Genomic DNA, 22,281 nt, shown 5'->3' on the forward strand with positions numbered 1-22,281 from the left:
ATGCCTTTTAAAGAAATTCATGATTGTATTTTTTTTTTTTATTAAAATATTATGTAGTTTTTGAGCGTGCCCCTCTGCTAGCGATGTATCTCGAAGTTGGTCCTGTACATATCAGTTGTTTTGCTGTGACTCACTCACATTGCATCTGCTTGTTACTGACAACAATATCAATGAAGGAACAATTCTTGAAACATGGTATGCATCCCCATTTTGCAAATTTTTATAAAATAATCCCAGAAAGGCCCCCTTCCTAACCTCTACCAGAAAGTACTGAGAAAATGATATCAGCATTATAAATGTACTGATTTTTCCTCGTAATTGTTATGTACTGGTTCGACTTTGAGATACAATGCATGCAGTAACTACTATGTTTTTTTGTTATTTAATCTTGCATATTTCAAAACATTTCATGCATTTTTCATACATATTTTAAGGTTTTAGACACATATTCTCCAGCCTCTAGTTATAATTATGCAAGCTTTCAGAGCCAGTGGCTCCTCTTCCAGGATAAGGGGTGGAAGGAAAGGAAGAGGGTTGAAGGAAAAGGACTGGAGACGTCTAGGAAAATGGGTGGATTTCAGAAAAGTCACCCAGAGCTGTGGGTCAGGTGAGATTCAGGTGGGATGACAAGGGTAGGAGAGTCACTCAAAACCATTTGCTTTGTTAGGTAAGTTGGCACTGATATTGCACACATTCTCCGCAACTCTTCAGATAGTTTTGGCATTTTATAGACTAAGGAGAATAAGCCCAAGCCATCAAGTTCTGCCACTGTCTGATTGTAAAGAACATTAGGTATAGGCCATGACAAAGAAGGAAAATCTTAAACAGATAACAGAAAATCTTAAATAGATCAAGGTCAATTTGTAGGTGATAGTCACAGGGTCAGAATGCCAAAACTTGATTAAGATTTTTTTCAATAATTATCACTGGACAGAGTGCATGCAATAATGACAGCAGTAATTTTAGCTCTTTGAGATATGATAATCTGGCTGGATGACCAGTTAATAATAATTTGTGGACCAGCCAATCTGTAACATACTGATATCCCATGCTAACATTATGGGAAGCATGCCAGATGTCTATACAACACTCATCTTACTGTCATTTAAAATAGTCTGCAGGCCCTGCAGAAAGCACAGATCAGCCCTCAGATCAGAAAATGAAATACAGTTAAAATTCACTTCTTTCAACTCATGTGTTCTCCTTGTATCAAACCTTTGTGGGCTCTCATGTTGTGGGATAAAAACTACCATATGTTTTCTGGAGACAGTGCCCTAATCTTAGTGATCTAAAAGCTACTTCTTCTAAGTACAAGGGTCACTCCAAAAGAAATGCATACTATTTTTTTTAAATCCACCTTTTGTTCTATGTGCCTGAAAGTTTTAGTGTGTAGATACATCCTTTGGGGACAGTATTTTCATTTCTCCACATAACTTCTATCCCTCTCAACTGCCTTATGCCATCTTGGAACCAGCGCCTATATACCAGCACGGTAAAATTCTGGACCAACCTGTGGGAGCCACTGTTTGGCAGTGAGCACAAGGGAGTCATCATCTTCAAACCTTGTTCCACGAAGAGAGTCTTTCAGTTTCTCAAAGAGATGATAGTCACATGGAGCCAGGTCAGAACTGTAAGGCGGGTTTCAGTGTTGTCCATCTGAGTTTTGTGATCGCTTCTGTGGTTTTTTGACTGACATGTGGCCGTGCATTGTCATACAACAGCAAAACATTCTGCTTTTGCCGATGTGGTCAAACACAACCCAGTCGAGCTTAAGTTTCTCCAGTGTCATCACATATGCATCAGAATTTATGGTGGCTCCACTTGGCATGATGTCCACAAGCAAGAGTCCTTTGGAACTGAAAAACACCGTAGCCATAACTTTTCCAGCAGAAGGTGTGGTTTTGATTTTTTTTTTTTTTTGGGGTTAATTTGCATGATGCCACTCCATTGATTGCCTCTTCGTATCTGGTGAAAAATGATGGAGCCATGTTTCATCGCCTGTCACAATTCTTCCAAGAAATTCATCTCCACCATTCTCGTACTGTTCCAAAAGTTCGCTGCATACCATTTTTCTTGTTTCTTTGTGAGCCACTGTCAACATCCTGGGAACCCACCTAGCACAAACCTTTTTTAACGCCAACACTTTCAGTATTCTTCAAACACTTCCTTCCCCTATTCCAATGTAGCGTGACAATTCGTTCACTGTGATGCGTCTGTCAGCAGTCACCAATTCGTTAACTTTCTGCACATTGTCTGGAGTGTGTGCCTCGTTTTCACAGCACAGGAATTCTATGGCAGCACATTGCTTCTGATGAACGTCAAGTGTAGCAGCCATCTTGAGGACATGCTGTGACAATGCCACTCACGGGAACAGGTTGAACTAAGCTTGAAAACAAGCAGGATGGATGTATCTACACACTGTAAAACTTTCAAACATGCAGAATGAAAACTGTATTTTTACAAAAATAGTATGCATTTCTTTTGGAGTGACCCTCATACCATTGTCAGAAGCTGGTGATTCATAGTTGCACTGCACATTTCATTTACTGCATCATATTGGCCAGAGGGGCCATTTCTCCAAATTCCCATGTGCCCAGGCACCCAACAGAAAATTATATCCCTATCCTGTCATTGAAAGTGCAACAACAATTTAGAAGGAAGCCTGAAGTACACAACTGAAGATGGCACTTGGCATATTGCTCCTTATATTTGTGTGACGATAGTGTCAAACTTCAAATTCTGTGCCAAGTTCTGTACGGAGCATATGGATCAGGAGTTTGGAGAGAGTTCAGGGAGTGAAATAAAATTGCTGCATTAGCTCTCAATCTCAAGGAAACATCACCAACTTGACCTAATATTTTAAGGTGGAAAAAGAACAAGTGCAAGTTATCTGCCCCAGAAATAGGTCCCGCAGAAAAATTTGGCCCATAATTCTGATAGTACCCAATTATGGCCTTTTGAAAGCATGGCTTTTTAAGTTTCATGGCACTGGTTGTTTGGCACTCCGCCTAACTGCAGCTGCCTAATTCCCAAGCAGGAACATAGTGAAAAGAAACCCTCTGTTCATGAAATGTTGGAGGAAAGGGAAGAGGATGCAGGAGGTGCTGACACTGTGCCCAGCATGTTTTGAAATCTTGTTCAAGAACACGTTATTGTATGTGAAAAATAATAAGTATTGTGAGTGCATAATATGTCAACTTCAAGCATGTGTACATTCAATACTAGTTTTCAACAATATTATAGAACTGATATACTGCAACTAATATATATATGGTGTAAATTTTAAGTTGACAAATCAGAATAACTCGAAAAATAAGCTTCACACAAAAAAATGTGTAGAATCCAAAATGTTTGAAGGGGACATATGCTGGTGCTAAAATTAGCCCGCCACCCAGCCCATGCGGGTGGGGTGGGGAGCAACTTTAAAATTTCAAATGGGAACCCCCATTTTTTATTGCAGAATCAGATTCTACATTAAAAACTACATACATTTTGTCAGAAACATTTGTTTTGATTATTGGTAGTTGGCACTGTAATTCAAGAAAATCCATGTTCTCATTTTTGTGAGGAAAATGTTTATGGATAAATAAAAAATACTTGATTACTTCGTAAATTTTGATTTGCTAAAACTAAAACTCTCGCTCTCTCCCCATAGAGTGGGGTTTGAGAGGGAGGAATTAAGAGTTTCACAAATGTTGACCCAAATATTAATTAGATTCGGATAAGTTTTCTTTGTTTAGTGGTCATGAGGCCACACAACTTTTAATTATCAAACAAATCATCTGACTAGCAAACTAACTAACCAAACATCCTACTTACTAATGAGTGAACTCATTAACTAAGAGTAAACAAAGTAAAAGACTGAGGAAAAGACTAACCCACTCGCTAAATAAAGATGAACGTATTCCCGCTTAAGATTTAGTGGTCCTGAAAAGAACTTGCAAATACTTGCAAGTAAATGAATTTCGGGGTGCTTGTTTCCAGTGAGGCCCTTGCCTCTCACTTACAGCCTGCTTGTTGTCCGTAAATCCCTTGCATCTCACTGTTTTATTGACTCGTGCTGTAAATCCCTGCACACATCTTGATAACATTTTCTGGTGTAATTGCAGTGCAAGCATCTCTTATTCTTTGCATCATGTTTTGTGGTAGGCATTTCCTGATAAACAATATCTTTTAGGTAACCCAATAAGAAAACGTCTGGTGAGGTAAGGTCAGGCAATCTGGCTGGTCAATTCACAAGACCTGCCCTGCCGATCCAGCAACCACGGTAAAGTGGATCTATCAAAATTTACAAAGTAAATAAGTATTTTTTATTTATCTGTAACCATTTCCCACACAAAAATGAGAACATGGATTTTTTTTAATTACAGTCCAACTACCAACAATGAAAGCAAATGTTTAGATAAAAGTATGTACTTTTTTATGTAGAATTTGATTCTGCAATAAAAAATGGGGGTTCCTATTTGAAATTTTAAAGTTGCCTCCCGCCCCACCCCCAGGGGGCTGGGGTGGTGGGCTAATTTTAGCATCAGCAGATATCCCTCTTGGAAACAATCAACTTTGGGTTCTACACATTTTTTTGTACGAAGCTTATTTTTCGAGTTATTCTGGTTTGTCAGCTTATAATTTACACCCTGTGTGTGTGTGTGTGTGTGTGTGTGTGTGTGTGTGTGTGTGTGTGTGTGTGTGTGTGTGTGTACCTCAAAAATTAAAATGAAAAAAAACCTAAGCAACTTAAGAATTATTCTGAGCTGAAGTTAATGAATTTTGATTCATATTGAAAAATACCACATCACCTGTGAATATACTTCATTTTAACAGTGCCAGCTTTAAAATCCAAAGAAAATATTGCATAACAGCTATGTTAATTAAATAGGAGCATAACACTTTTTTAATCACACACTCATCTGTTTTATTCATTGTCACTGTTATTTATTAATCACAGTATAAAAATGTTCAAAACAAAAAGATCTCTGGCAACAGCTACAAGTCAGAAACTATACAATAGGAGACAATGAACAAAGCATATTACCAATATCAAACAGTACTTCACAAACAATGAACAAAACATACTACCAACGTCAAAGTAGTATTTCACAGATCTCAGCATCACTCCACAATACAATGCTTTGCACTCGGGCATTAAATGGTTACAGTGGGGCAGAATAAGTGACAACTGGTACACATTCATATTTAAAAGCTATACTTTCAGAAGGTTGTTGCTTAATATCAGAATTATGGTTCAAATTTTTGTGCATGATTGATTTCTGGTGCTGATATCTTGCAAGATTGCTTCTTTCTCCTTAAAACATGAGTTAAAGTTGGTGATGCAGACGTGTCAGTTGCATTTTACATAATGTCCTTTATGTCAGAATGTTTTTGGTACAAAGCTGATGGTCAAAACTATTACTCTGACAAAATATGTATCTGCCCAACCTCTATAATTTCAAATGTTTTCACTTCTAACACAGCTATGATGCAAATATAGTTACAGATAAAACAACACATCTAGTATCAACAAGCAGGAGGATGCATGAAGTGTTATTTCATTTGATGTTTCTATTTACTTGTATTTGCTCCCTGAGGGATACACATGTTGCTCTTCACCATAAAATCTGTGCAAGAATAGTCAATATAGTTTTACTTTACACAGTGCTACACCATACCGCAAGGGCAAATTTTACATATCTTTATTTCTTCTTGTAGCTGCAGTAATTCTATTTCTACTACGAGAGAGAGAGAGAGAGAGAGAGAGAGAGAGAGAGAGAGAGAGAGAGAGAGAGAGAGAGAGAGAGCATTGTTATCTGCATACAGCAAAGCTCTGCATACCTTATCTAATCAGTCCAGTCTGAAACTATGCCTCATATTTCATCTTTTTTACACCAAAACCTTTTTTTCCAACTGAATTAGATCTCTATTTAATCACTGACATTCCATGCATTTTTTCCCCACCATTGAATAGATTGCCTACTACCCATGACCACATTGTAAAAAATCTTGTCCAGCTTCACCAACAGCCACCAGCGTTCAATATCTTTCAATAACTTGTCATTTAGGAACCTATGTATCTGATGACTTTCCTTTCAACAGCTCAAAGGAGCCAAGCCTGGGCTGCATGGTGCCTGTGGCAAATCTTCCAAATTAAAATTTATGAATTTTGCTTATACAGGGCAGTATCATGTGTGAAGTAGAACATGTTGGGCTCTGCAAATGAATTCATAAGATGTTGTATCATAATTAGAATTGCAATGTGCATGAATTATTGCATGCATTCAGTAGGGTGTACGGGTGTGAATTTATGTTTTTCAGGTACACAAATAGTCACTGTAAAATAGTCTTCTTATTCCAGACAAAGATAATTATTATTTTTATTGGGGAACATACCATAGGGTGGAGGATTACTGCTCTATAAAGTGAGACAGTCTTTCAAATTTTATGGCATGGAGGAGTTCAGTCTGCCACAAACTTCTACTTTGCCTCCCTTTCTAGCCCAACGTTCAGTCTACAACGCAGTCCTCATCTAGCTTTCAGCTTTTATTTGTCACACATTTAACATTACAAAGTGTATACTGATACACTTTATTAACAACAATTATAATTATTCAGGACCTTAGTTCAAATCTGTGAAAGTAGTTTTGACTGATAAAACCACAGAAAAATTAATCTTTTCGATTTCACCAACTATTATCATAATATATTTATACGGAGTAAAAAGACTAGAGAAAATCAGTTTAGTGTATCATGGAAACAAACAGGTTGGTTTATAAATAAATTAGGCAAAATTCATGATTATGTGATTTCAATATTCACTCAATAGAAATAATTGTCCTCTGATTGAAATCTGCATACAGGCACATGATATGATGTTTATAGTTTACAAGAGGGAACAAAGAAGGTAGAAAGTACACTTGGCTTATACAATCATATCACAGAGATAACTGTGGAAGAGACATCTTTCAGGAAAAACTGACTCAGTTGTATAAGCAGAATACTTGTATTAGTGATCCGATTGTCTCAATGAAAGAATGAGTGCTCTTCAACATAGGCCTACAAACGTTAAAGACAAAATGCATTGAGACTAATACTAATTTTAATATCTACTGGGCCTTGCATATATTTATCCATTACAATGTAGTGGGATCTTATTAGGTAACATATTATTTTTAGTGCTTCTGCAAGCAAGTGAAAGGTAGACCTTTTCAGCACAGAACATCTGAAAATTATTGTATAGGTGATGTTGTCATTGGGACTATGTTTCAAATGAGAAACAAACAACAATTAATGGAAAAAATGTAAGAATAAATTTCGGTACAATACCAAGAAAGAGTAGCTTTCAGCCACTGGGAAATATTATTTGAGCAAAGAAGGTTAGTGACATGAATAAATCTTCTGAAATTAACAGTTACACTTATTGTATTTGGCCTAAGATAAGCAGTAAGTGTGTTTGTTGTGCACTGTCAAAGAAAACTACATTTCATTCCTTGGTACATATTATTTTTGTATGATATCTAAAGTGCATACTTACATGAACTTATTGATAAATAATGCTTTGGGAAAGACTGCAAAAATGAAACATGTGGTAGGTTGTCCTGTAAAGAAAGAAACTCTTCAAGCTACAAACTTATGTCACTCAGATGTACAGTTATGTAATTCACATCATTACCCCCCCCCCCTCCCAACCTCCAGAATACTCTCTATACAATGCTGTGCCCCAACTTTTCACATTCATAAAAAAGTAAAGTTGGTTTTGAAGTAGAGAAACTTCTTATACATAGTGCAGCAGAAACAGTGTCCTACTAAACTGCAATCCATTTGTCAAGTTCCATCCCAGAAGCTGATTACAAGATGGGTTCAGTGCTTCAGAACAAAAACATCTGCAACAAATAAGCCGCCACCAGGTAGACAACAAATTGTTCACCTTCCAGACAACACTGTAACAGTAACAACTCCTTTTCAAAGAATTTCAGTGTACTCACTTAGTAGACGGCAGCAAGCCCTTTATCATCTCGGAGAAAAGTTTGTGATGGATGTGGCATCTGTACACTTATTTCCATCCACGAGCTCAAACTGATGCAACAGTTATTGCCCAGAGATCAACAAGCACATCACAAGTTCTATACACAGCTATGGGAGATGAACAACGCTCAGTCTGATTTTCTCCACAATTTTCTGATATCTGATGAAGTCCACTTTTGTTTATCAGGTATGTGAAAGAACAAAACTTTAGGTACTGAGTGCTGAACAATGGTCACCAAATGTGTGAAAGACCACTTCATAGTGCAATAGTTACTGTGTGGTTTGGCATGTCTGCACAATGACACAGATAACATTGCCATACATGTTGTCACATTGTAATAGTTCATAATAGAGAAAATATGACATATGATCATTGTAACCTCAACAGTATGATGCAACCGCTCACACAGTCAAAACATATTATGCAGGATATTTCCAGAGAGTCTTCTTTCCCACTTTGATGACATCAACTGGCCGCATCATTCAACCAAAAAGTGTAAGATAACAGACCAACAAGTACTGAGTACTTGAAAAACAAAGTTCATGCAGAAATCAAGCCCATTAACAAGTGACTTTCTTTGCAAGGGTATATCTGTTTGTGCCAAAAATTTTATCTCCAACAATGGTGGACATCTAAAGGACATAATTTATTAAAAGTGACATGCCTAATAAAATCATATGAAGTGTTCTCTGAACAATGCATACTAATAATTAAAATGTTTAAATTGGGACACTGTTCCTGCCGCATCCTGTACACAGAAAAACTTATGCAACATTAGTTTATCGCAGTTGCTGCCGCTCTTCTTAATATTGTTTTCATGACAGTGAGGTGTGGCGAAAGAGCTCCTCAAGCTCATTGCTGACCTCATCTTCTGTAGGCTGATTACTAACTAGTTCTTTACCTAAAAAAAGAAAAATGCAGGAAGTTACTTTTCCTTCAACACAAGGTATGAAATATGACAACAATAATTACTCTGTATATAATTTATCTGAAAATCAAAGAAGCATGTACATGAAACTAATGAATGAAGCCAAGCACAATACAATATCATTGATTAAGAGTCTAACAATGAAATAGGTAAACTGCACAAATAAACTCAATTGCACATACATTATCTGATCAAAAGTAACTGGACACCCCCATGCAATATGTAACTGAGTTCTGGATCTATGAGAAGTCAGTCCACCAGTAAATGGTGCAGTGAGATTCATGTTGACAGTGGCAAAGAAGTAACAGCAGAATGGGTCAGCTAGGACAGGTGAGTGAAGTCCAACATGGCCCTTCCTCTGCAGCACACTAAATTTAATGTCAATAATCATGTCTTTTTCAGAATCTTTGGCAGAAACCTACTGGGAATGGGCATCATCATTCAATTCTTGACTGTTCTGTTTATCTTATACAAGGTTTGCCTGGGCTGAACAGATGCCATCAGAATCAGCCTGCTGGCTGTGTGATCCTCCTGCAGATTTCTCAGTTTCAGAGACAGAGCCCTGCAGGATCTCATAGTCACAGCCACCTTTACCTCCCTCGGGTCCTGCGCTGCCAGCACTGGGTGGGGATCCCGTGGGTATCGACACAGTGCCACTGATGTAATCATGGAAACAGCAACCCCTGCTGCAGGGATCTATGAGGGTGGTCCCATCAAGTACCCAACCCAATAAAGAAAAAACAAAAATTTTCGAAAAAATGTATAATCTCCTTTCAGATCTATACAGTTTTCCCAGCAATGTTAAATAAGTCCGACACCCTTTTTATAATGAGAACTGTCTAACTCCTCAAAATACCCATTAACTGCCAACATCACGTCTTAATTTGTTGACAATCTGCGATCGCCGAGCCATTTTTTTAAGTTTGAGAACAGAAAATAATCAAGGGGGCTAAATCTGGCGAATAGGGTACATGAGATAGCAATTCAAACTTTAATTCATTAATTTTGGCCATTGCAATAACGAACTTGTGCCTAGTGCATTGTCCTGAAGAAACAACACTTTCTTCTTGGCCAAATGCGGCCATTTTTGCTTGATTTCTTTGCCCAAATGTTGGAATAAGTTTCCATAATACTCACTGTTGACAGTTTTTCATTTTTCAAGGTAGTCAATGAAAATTATCCCACACGCGTCACAAAAAACTGATCCCATGACCTAGCCTGCAGATGAAACGGTCTTTGCCTTCTTTGGAGTCAGTCTGCCAGTTTGTGTCCATTATTTTGATTGTTCTTTTGTCTCAGGACACATCATGGCACACTCGGATGTCAAACCTTCAAAGCCAATCACATATTTACATACTTCTCAGGAGGAACGTATTTGCACCCATGTTCTCTGTGTTTGCTTCAAAGTGCATGTATTGTGGAATCTTGTATTTAAGGTGAACTGTAAGTGGTGGACCCATGTTTCATCCACGGTTATGAAACAGCGCAAAAAATCAGCTTTGTTGCTACAAAACTTTGCTCAAGACTCAACTGAAACATCTTCACAAGACTGACAAACCTTGCACACAGTTTTCTCATGTCCATATTTTCAGATAATATGCGATGTACTGCACTTTTTGAAACGCCTACTGTAGTAACACTGTTCACGTTTACGTAGCACTTCACTTAGCATAGATTGGGACTGTGTCCTAGGCATGCCCGATGTTAATTGACTGGGCACGGCCCGTGCTGCCTGAGTTGTTGTTGTTACGCCGGCAGAGGTCGCGTCCGAATTCTTGCGTGCCCTCTGGTGGACGGGACTCTCCTTGCGGCAACTACCATCCGTGACGCGCCGTGCCGATGTGCGCCCCCGCAATCTTTCTAGTGGCTACTGCACTCCTCCTCCTTCGGGGGGTGAAGCCACTGCGATCCACTGCATCAGAAGGTGGAGCATCGGGCAGGAGTGATGACCTCCACATCAATTGGAAGGCCGGAGTTGAGGGGATCTGCCAACCCTCGAGCCGCAACCTTCCAATACGGCTGGAAGTGACCCACACGAAGAGGCCTCCGTCGTCCCACCACCGGAGCCCGGGACAGAACAGGCGACAAGCTGTCGAACTCCGGATCCTGTTCCACCTCGGGAGGGGCAAGACCCAGTGGCGGGGACGATGGGGAAGGGACGACCACAGGTGAACCAGCCTCCTGAGAAACCGGGCCTGCGAGGGGGGCTGGCTCTCGCTGGGGCATCTCGAACGATGGCGATGCTGGTGCTGGAGCTACTGGAGGCTGCCAAGGCTGAGAACCATTGCAGTGCGGCCGAGTCACAGCGGGGAGAGGCGGTAACGTCCCCTGAGAAACCAACATGGATGCCAGCAATGGGGAAGCCGGTGTCCGAGAGGTCGGAGGGTGAGTGCCCGAACGTGGAAGTAGCTGATTTTGGTGACGACGTACCACCTGGTCCCCCGCCTGCAAGGTATAGAGCCGGCGGCCATTATGGCGCAGGACCACCACCGGTATCCAACGTGGATTGCGACCCAAACCCACGGGCCCAGACCGACATACCCAGTGGAAAGCCAGGTACTCCGTTTTGCGAAGACTGGCGAGGACCAGGCCAGAGGAGGTGTAGCACAGTCCTAGGTTGGCGCCCATGGAGGAGCTCTGCAGGGCTGCGGTCTCCCATTGGTGTGGTCCGGTATGCCGTCAGGAAAAACGTCAATGCTTCCTCCGCAGGAAATTCGTGCACATACTTTTTCATCTGCGTCTTAAATGTGCGCACCATGCGCTCGGCTTCCCCATTCGATTGTGGATGGAAGAGGGGAGAGCAAACGTGCCGAATACCGAAGCGCCTACAAAAATCCTGGAAGGTCTGCGAAATAAACTGCGGTCCATTGTCCGAGACCAGGGTGATTGGCAGACCTTCCACAGAAAAGATTTCTGCTAGTGCCTGGATTGCAACTTCTGCAGTGGTTGAGGAGCAGCGAACTACATATGGGAATCGGGAATAAGCATAAATGACAATGAGCCAAAAGCCATTGAGAAACGGGCCCACAAAATCGATGTGAACACGTTTCCACGCTTGGGTTGCCGGCGGCCATGAAGAGAATGCTGCCCTGGGAGATGCCTGCTGGCTCGCACACTGGGAACAGGCGGCCACCAAGTGCTCAATTTCTCTGTCAATACCGGGCCAGTACACATGTCTGCGAGCCAAGGTTTTAGTACGGGGAACACCCCAGTGCCCCGCATGTAATAACGTGAGGACCTCCCTTCGTAAAACTTGCAGGAACAACCACGCGAGGAGCAGTATCATCGGTAGCCAGAAGGAGAACTCCTTCCAAGACCGAGAGGCGGTCTCGTAGAATAAAATAATTATGAAGAGGGTCCGAGGTCCGGCCTGGAGGGCGGGATGAACACCCCTGCTGAATGAGGCGAACTAATTGCCGGAGAACCGGGTCAGCTGCCGTTTCCCTGGCGACTCGAGAACTAGTGATCGGGAAGCCATCAACTGCTTGGCGGGATGCCACATCCAAATGAAAACACATAATCTCCTCTCAATCGAACTTAGGATCCGGGCCCACCGGAAGACGGGAAAGAGCGTCGGCGTTGGCATGCTGTCCGGTAGGGTGAAAATGGATGTCATAATGGTACTTAGAGAGGAACAAGGCCCAGCGCTGTAGTCTGTGGGCCGTCCTATCCGGAATCTGAGAGGCAGGGCCAAATAATGACATTAACGGCTTATGGTCAGTGATTAATTGAAACTTTGTGCCATACAAGAAAGGGTGAAACTTGGTAACAGCATAGACAATGGCCAAAGCCTCTTTTTCCACCTGGGAGTAATGGGCCTATGCGGGACTAAGAGTTTTGGACGCAAACGCCAGTGGTTGCTCGGAACCATCTGCGTTGCGATGGGCCAGGACCGCCCCCACCCCATACTGCGAAGCATCTGCAGCCAGCACCAACGGCTTATGGGGGTCAAAAGTAGCCAAACAAGGCGCTGACATGAGGAGACCCTTCAACGAGGTGAACGCTCGCTCGCATGCAGGCGACCAATCAAAAGGATAACCCTTGCGCAGAAGGCGTATAGGGGGCGGGCTATGGTGGAAGCCCTGGGAATGAACCGGTGGTAATAGGCTATCTTGCCTAAATAAGCTTGTAACTCTTTCAGTGAAGCGGGCCGAGGAAGGTCGACAATACCTTGGACCGAACTTCCTAGAGGCTGGATGCCGTGCCGAGAGATGGTATAGCCCACATACTAAATGGACGGTTGGAAGAAGTTTGACTTATGCAGGTTGCAACGCAATCCCACAGACCTGAATTTGAGAAATAGGGTGCGAAGGTTGTGCAAGTGTTCCTTTGTGCTGTGGCCTGTAACAATTATGTCATCCAGGTAATTAATACAATGAGAGATTGTCAACATGACATGCTCAAGATAACGCTGGAATATCGCCGGGGCACTGGATATTCCGAAGGCCAACCACTGGTATTGGTAAAGACCAAACGGGGTGTTGACGACCGCCAGCCGTTTGGAGTCCTCATCAAGTGGTATCTGATGATAAGCCTCCGAAAGATCGATTTTCGAAAAATATTGGCCTCCAGCCACGGCGGAGAACAATTCATCAGCACGAGGTATAGGATAGGTGTCCACCACCAATTGGGAATTACTGGTGGCCTTGAAATCGCCACAGACGTAATTTTCCCGAGGGCTTCCTTACAATAATGAGGGGCGAAGCCCACTCACTAGAAGAAATGGGAAGAATGGCCCCTAGGGCTGTCAGCCGGTCTAGCTCTTCCTTTACCTGAGGGCAGAGAGCCAAGGGGATCTGCCTCGCGCGTAGAAAATGCGGGCGAGCCGACGGCTTCAATGTTAAGTGAGCTTCAAAATCTGAAACACGCCCCAGGCCCTCCTCAAAAATATCTGGAAAGTCTGAGATCAAAGATTCCAATGATTGATAGGGAACATCTTCGGAGACCAACTGTATGGTGTCAGCGATAGAAAAACCGAAAGCTTGAAAGGCATCCAGGCCAAAAAGTTAGTGGAGCTCGCATCACTGACAACAATAAAAGTAATAGGCCGAGTGACTGATTTGTAAGTCACGTCGGTAGTGAATTGACCCAGTAGGGGAATGAACTGTTTACCATAACTGCGTAGACGCCGGTAAACTGGTGCCAACAGGGGAGATCCAAGGTCGGAATAAGTTTGTGCATTCAACAACGAAACTGCCGCACCCGTATCTACTTGCAGTTGTAACCGGTGCGACCGAACCGACACCTCGATAAAGAGTTTGCATGCCGATGCATTGGGAGCCTGGCCCGATGAAACTTCCTGAATGTCAACGTCCATGTCCTCTGTACCTGCTTCCTTCGATTCTTTTGAGGCTGAGCAGCAAACTTTAGCAATGTGACCTTTTTTATTACATTTGCGACAAACGGCCCAACGCTGGGGGCACTCTGACCGATCACGGTGTATATAGCACGACGCACAGGACAGCAACAGGGGCCGGCGGCCAGAATTCTGTTTACATGCCATGCTGGAGCGGCCGTAACGGCCGGATTGTACCACTCGCACGTCGTCCACCCTGGACACAGTGGACGCGGACGCGCTGCCCTGAACCGCCGCGACGTCTCTACTTGTGGCAACTACCGTCCGTGACGCGCCGTGCCGATGTGTGCCTCCCACGATCTTTCTGGTGGCTATTGCACCTACTATGTCTGCTAGCTCGCACACTTTCAGTTGACGATCATCCAGTACCACTTTATGAATTTTCTTCACCATTTATGGAGTCGTCACCTCATTTGGACAACCACTGTGGTGCTCGTCTTGGCAGCTCTCATGGCTACCCAATATTTTACTGTTGTCAACAAAGGAGAAGACTCCCATAGTATCACATAACGATGACAAGTTTTCTCCATTTTCATAAGTTCACGCACAACGTTCACTATTGATGGCTGGCAAACAAATGCTAAACAATGTGGCATCTTCAAACTTGAAACACATCTTCATAGGTCGTATACTTTCTAATCCAGAGATACTTTTCAACAACAACTGCCATCACTCGGTCAGGCCAAGTACTTATGGGACCACTCTAGCAGTCCTCTACATCCTGCCACTTTTCTATATGCCTCTGAGGACACACCAGTCACCACTGTGTCACAACCAGTTCCAGAAGATGCTCCATCCTTTGGCACGGATGTGCACCCTATGACTGGTTTCTCATCCGGTGTTCCCGATCATTTGCAACGTGCAAGTTGGGGTACAAGCAGGAGCTTGCCACTGGTCATAGTTCCAGCTCCTACCTTCTGAGTGGGACCTGCATCAAGACCTCTCCCTCCTCATTACCAGCAAAGCCAGAACACAATGATAAGGAGGAGGTGTGGGGGCAGGACTGTAGTGCTGTTCACCACAGACGGCATGCTGACCTGTCAATTTGTAATTCTCTGGGTGGCACCAGACATTACTAGTACCTCCCGTCAGAGGCAACCACATGGCAGCTGCAGCTGGCAACTGATAACCGCCATACAGACACGTCACTCTCCAGCGGTGCAGGCATACTGCTACCAAAGTGGGTAAGACGCTGCTACAAGCTACAATTAGCTCCTTCAGTATTGTGATCAACATCTGTGAGTGAAAAAACTCTCTCTGCCAGTGATTCCAACATTACAGATTTGGTTACAGACCAGGACACTTTGAACTGCACTTTGAATCAGATTGCATTTGTGTTAAGCACCTCACTGAGTTACGAATATGATTTTTGCATAACTGTTGTTCCTCATTCTTTGCTTTCTGCCTTTAAGACCAACATGTAACATTATGACCCTCTGTGTGTAGTAACCCCAGTATCAGTAACAGGGAGAATTTGATTCAAGATACTTGCCTCAGCATCTCACTGCTGGATGGCACACTCGGATGACAACCCTTCCAAGCTAATCACATATTTACATACTTCTCAGGAGGAACATATTTGCACCATGTTCTCTGTGTTTGCTTCAAAGTGCATGTATGGTGGAATCTTGTATGTAAGGTGAACTGTAAGTAGTGAGTCTCTTGTCAGGCTAATAACTGAAAGGATTGTGCTGCCATGACTAGAACTGATGACAGCCTGGCACTGTTAGTGGGGATGATACTTCCACATTATTATTGCAAGGGTACCAACACAGACATTAGTGGAGCAACTCTTTGGACTGATTCTATGTTTACACTCAACTGATTAAGGAACAACTCCAACACTTCAAGAACTTTTGTACGCAACAGGGTTATAGAAATTTACGAGTACACATTGCCATTCCATTGGAGACACTTTCCAGGTAAAGACAATCTTGTGAATCCTCTGTCAAGAAGGAAAATCCCTAAAATCTTATATGCAGTGGGCATATGTTGGCACAAGGCCTTAGCTTTCACAATAGCCCTGTTGCTGGCCAAAAGAATATCACACGTGTATTGTACCTGTTTCTTTGCCAAAAACCTAAAACTCACACCCGAATCAACAGGCTATCCTTATAGAGGCAACCTAGCTATTGATGTACACTGAAAGGTTTTGTTACTACTGCAAGCTGCTGTCAGTCACTGCCAACATCCTCCAACTGAAAAGGAAACTTACTGACCAAGTGAATTTGTATGGTGAATTTTCAATGGAAGAAATGGCAGCAGCTTGATGCTATTCAATCAACAGAACAAGTAACACTCCACAGACCCATGCCACTGGCATTAATGTGTAGGACCATTGTGTGCCAAAGTCCCACAACTAGATGCAATACTCTACTGTTCATCTGTGCTGGGACTACAGCCATTTATCTAAAGCTGCTCACAACACTACAATGGATCAATTGTTGTTAGCACTACAAAGATTTATTGGCAGCTGCAGCATTCCACACACCATTTAGTGAAAATGATGTGCAGGAAAATGTTACGTTTTTATTTATGCAATTCCGGTGTGGCCGTGCGGTTCTAGGCACTGCAGTCTGGAACCGTGTGACCTCTACAGTCGCAGGTTCGAACCCTGCCTCGGGCATGGATGTATGTGATGTCCTTAGGTTAGTTAGGTTTAATTAGTTCTAAGTTCTAGGTGACTGATGACCTTAGAAGTTAAGTCGCATAGTGCTCAGAGCCATATTTATCCAATTAGAAAACTTGTCACTTCAGTTAAAGATGTTCGTAATGTTAAGTGAAGTAGGAAGGCAAATATTGACAGACCTACTGTACATACCATACCTGTTCCTACAGAGAGAGGGCACTAGGAAAAATGTAGCTATAGTGTGTGAAAGCCAAGAAAATGCTAACTACTTACTGGTCATCTGGTATGCAGTCCACAGACCCAGACGATACACACAGAATAAATGGGATTATGACATCATTATGGAATCTCTTAGGAGAAAAGCAAATGATGGTTTTTAATGGAATGTAAGAAAGCTTTTGTATTACTGTGCAATCGGGTGCACCCTTGTTTGAGTTCTCTTAGAGAACGAATGTACTAGCATCATGTTAATGAACTGAACTCTAAATGCATTTATGCAATAAACATCTGAAAACAGATGGTTGAAAGTGAAAATATGTGTTCAGTCATCAGTTGATAATTTAGTATAAGTCATTAGTTGGAAAGCTTTAGCAATTTCCTGCAGCAGAGAAGACACTTTGGAGAAGCCTATACGAGTGTGGTACAGCATAGCTGGCCCACAAAATTCTATGTGGCGACCGGAATTACATACAAGCCAGATTCATCAAAAAGAGGTAATCCTTCAATAGAACATAGTGATGCATGTAACAGGGTGCAAGTGAAATAGTATTGGGCAATGCCAAACTAAACTGAATCAAAGAACATGACCAAACCCAAATGGATATTTTTTCACTGTACAATGCTTGTTTTAAATATTCCTGATTACAATTATGCAATTGGTTTTACTAACTTGTATGATTAAAAGTTATAGCTAACTGAAGTTACGATGACATCATATAATGGTAAAACAATTGCAACTATCTGAAATTAATCAAATTACCAAATAATTAACATTCAAAGTTCAGAGTATCAAATTTTCAGTTGCCTATTCAACTTTAATGGCTGTAAGAGTCTGAACTTCGGCTATGTAATTTTATTTTTGTATTTTTTCTGAATCAGATGACACCTCTCGCTAATTAATTCAGTCAGTAATTAAGATTTTGAATAATTTACAATCATAAAATAAAAATTAAAGATCAATGCCTTACTCATAAATGGGGTATTTCAGATGAAAAATGAATACTGTTGTTATGTATACTTTCATGAATTACTAATGTGAAACATTTTTCATAAACCAAACAATAGTAAAGTAATTTCAAAAAACACTTTGTGTTCTTATGCCTGTCAATAAACAGTCACCACTCTCTCAAAATTGTCAGTCTGCACTTGGATGTCAACATATACATGTTGGTTTGTGTGAATATCTGTGATCAGAAAACAAATGGGTATCATCTTTATGTTGGTTTGATTGAATTTCTGTATTTCCATGTCAGTTAAAGTGAAATCCTGCTCTGCAACATAATACATGCAGTAAATGTTTGTGAAGAATGGGGAACTCAGTGATATCTTTGTAGCTAAAGATCTTGGGTGAGCTAGTAAATGTTCAACTTAAAAGTGCTGATGATCTACTAACTCTTATTTACTGGACCATGTCATTAATATTGTTCATTGTGCTGTAAGTTACTTTGTATGCACCATTACTCTCATACTTCTGTCACAGTATGCCATTACAAGATTCAACAATTACAGTGACTTTTAATTAAAATTTGGGTGATTCTTCGACTGTATGTATTTGGAAAAGAAGAAATACACTTCTCTTTATTTGTTTAATTTGTGAGTTGTAAAACTGTAGCTGGCCATCAACAGCACTATAGTGCAAATAAAGTGGAAGGAATCATTTTTAAAAATCATTTCTTGTTTTCTCTACATCATCTGTCACTATCCTTCATACTATCAACTTCCGGAATATGTTTTCAGCATCTCAGAATCTGAGACTTCAAGATCTGTAAAATGAAGAACAATAAAAACAGCAGGTAAGGGGATCATCACAATTGGTGGTAGAGAATGGTTAATTCAACCAAAAGGTCTCTCTGAAAAGTGCTCAGATGCTCCAAAATGAATGAAGGATGGCTGCAGACGTTGTTTACGAATACTTAAACTGCCTCGAGACTAACTGCCTAAAATGAAGATGAAGTGCTCTTGCCAGCGCACTTCTTTGAGCAGGAGAGATTTGTGAGACTGGCAATAGAACTCAAGCCATCAGTCATAATGAACTTGATGAGAGAATTCAGAATCTGCTAGTAAACAGCAGAAGGTTTATGGAAGTACTGGAGCAGAGATTCCCATGCTCTTGCACAATTTCCACCAAGTCAAATACTCAAATGGAAGGGTGGTGAAGTTCTAAGTCAATGACATCAGCCTTCTGTAAGAAGTAGTTCTCCCACAACACGTGTGGAAACAGGAAAGAGTGCAGGAGCTGAAAGATGGCAGAGATGCAGCTCCACATACAGCCATCCTTGACAGGCCTGTCCAATGTGACACAATCAAGCTTTAGAGACAACCTGAACCCTTCAATTCCAATCAGTAACAACAATTTCACTTGTAAGTAGCTAAGTTCATATAAAACTATGTTAAACAAAATTCATTATTTAATACAAAAAGTTGTTTTACTAAATTATATATCACTTGACTGATACAAGTCTTTAATAACATAAACCATGTAAACCTCTTTGCCTCAAACATTATCTTTGTCCTTGTTCTTTTTGTACTTGACAGGAAGAGTGCTTGTATGGTGGAGTGTTGGGAAGACAGTTGTATGAAGTAACAATGTTTAATTACGTAAAGAAGAGTCTTATGGAACCTTTTGTAGTAGATATCTTATGAACCAGTTGTCTTTGAATTTATGAATACAGAAGATGCAATGAAGAAACTGTTTTATTTGATGTTTAACAAACCACCAACTTGAAAAACCTACAGATAGTATGTTTATTTGTACAACCAAACCTGCAGACCTGAAAAGAAGACAATGAGGCCAACTTCAAGACAATCTGTTGTGACAGTGCCACGAGATTTAAAAGTGCCGCTACGTCAGTACGCAAACATGGCGATAGAGGCGCTCCGCAGCTCGGCTGAGCGCGGGAGCGCCACCTGGCTATGAACGGCGCCGGCCGCATGTCACGGCACGGCAGTTGAGTGACAGCTACGGAGTTGGTAGCATGAAACCCACTATTGTTTCTATGTTTGTGTATCCACGCAGTTTATTAGTACATTAAAGGTTATAACACAATCAACTAATTAAAAAGTTATATTTTAGTAAAGTGAATGTTCTCATCAATGACACTTCCTCCAGAACAATGGCAAAAGTCCTTTCAGTGAACACTTCATTGTATAAATATTACCGTAGTGGCATGTTACACCAGCTGTTCACACTCTTGGAGGTAGACCAGGGTGGAGAGCAAGACATGGTGGCAGTAAACTGCATCTCTACATCTGTAATTAAAGGCATTTTATAACCTGCATGGTCTGTAAGGTCTGTGTGAATATAACTTTATGTTGACTGTTGTTAAATCACATTATAGTTGCTTTGACTCTTAAGTAATTTTAAAACATTTTGTAGAATCTTTCAGTGATGTCCAGTACAAAATCAACAGGACTGAGAGGTCACACACACTTCCTCTTCCAAATGCCCAAACAGTTACATCACAGCACATATGGACTCACACATCGACTTTGCACCAGTCAGTTAATTTCACTGAGCTCATAAATCCTCTGGAATCCAGCAAAATAACATCATCTCCCCATACTTTGCAGTTGAAGAAGGGAGTCCTTAATGGTGCAAAATGGACTTTGTCTGTATTAAGTTTGTACAACAGGCAGCCAGACGAGCTTGGGTAGTTCAATACACAAGTACATTCTATCTGCTTCACTGGCTAGAATCCCAATGCAACACTTATGATGGCCTGTGGTTAAGGCAGGGTAGATATTCAATGATTTCAGAGAAGTTTCAGTCAGGTCCTGTAAGTACAATAATGGATAGTCTCGAATAAAATATGACACCTGTTAAATGTCACTGAACATTTGACAGTTAGAACGGTAGCCTTCTTTTGTGCAACTGACAGGTTATAAATGCAATGAGACTGATAAAAATCGACACTCCCAAACAAGTGAGTGTCTTATTCTCAGACTGTGTGTCTGATGTATTGCTATTGCAGGGGAAGACATGGAGGAAAAAAATTCACTTTTTGCTAGGCGAAAACACACCATACCCTGGATGAAAATACACTTTTCCCATGTAAAGGGGACAATACACTTTCCCTCAGAGGTTTCATAAGCCACCTGAGACCTTCCTGGCACTTTAGGAAACAAAACCCAGAAAAAAAAATTCATTTTGGAAAAATCTTTTATGGGCAACATGTGTACATTGCATATTTTTTAGTTGTTGTTGTGGTGGTCTTCAGTCCTGAGACTGGTTTGATGCAGCTCTCCATGCTACTCTATCCTGTGCAAGCTTCTTCATCTCCCAGTAACTACTACAACCTACATCCTTCTGAATCTGCTTAGTGTATTCATCTCTTGGTCTCCCTCTATGATTTTTACCCTCCACAGTGCCCTCCAATAATAAATTGGTGATCCCTTGATGCCTCAGAACAGGTCCTACCAACCGATCCCTTCTTCTAGTCAAGTTGTGCCACAAATTTCTCTTCTCCCCAATCCTATTCAATACCTCCTCATTAGTTATGTGATCTACCCATCTAATCTTCACCATTCTTCTGTAGCACCAAATTTCAAAAGCTTCTATTCTCTTCTTGTCCAAAATATTTTTCATCCATGTTTCACTTCCATACATGGCTACACTCCATACAAATACTTTCAGAAACGACTTCCTGACACTTAAATCAATACTCAATGTTAACAAATTTCCCTTCTTCAGAAACGCTTTCCTTGCCATTGCCAGTCTACATTTTATATCCTCTCTACTCCGACCATCATCAGTTATTTTGCTCCCCAAATAGCAAAACTTCTTTACTACCTTAAGGGTCTCATTTCCTAATCTAATTCCCTCAGCATCACCCGACTTAATTCGACTACATTCCATGATCCTTGTTTTGCTTTTGTTGATGTTCATCTTATATCCTCCTTTCAAGACACTATCCATTCCGTTCAACTGCTCGTCCAAGTCCTTTGCTGTCTCTGACAGGATTACAATGCCATCAGCGAACCTCAAAGTTTTTATTACTTCTCCATGGATTTTAATACCTACTCCAAATTTTTCTTTTGTTTCCATCACTGCTTGCTCAATATACAGATTGAATAACATCGGGGAGAGGCTACAACCCTGCCTCACTCCCTTCCCCCCCCCCCCCCCCCCCAAA

The sequence above is a fragment of the Schistocerca cancellata genome, chromosome 10 (genome assembly GCF_023864275.1).
Source record: "Schistocerca cancellata isolate TAMUIC-IGC-003103 chromosome 10, iqSchCanc2.1, whole genome shotgun sequence".
Classification (NCBI taxonomy): Eukaryota; Metazoa; Arthropoda; class Insecta; order Orthoptera; family Acrididae; genus Schistocerca; species Schistocerca cancellata.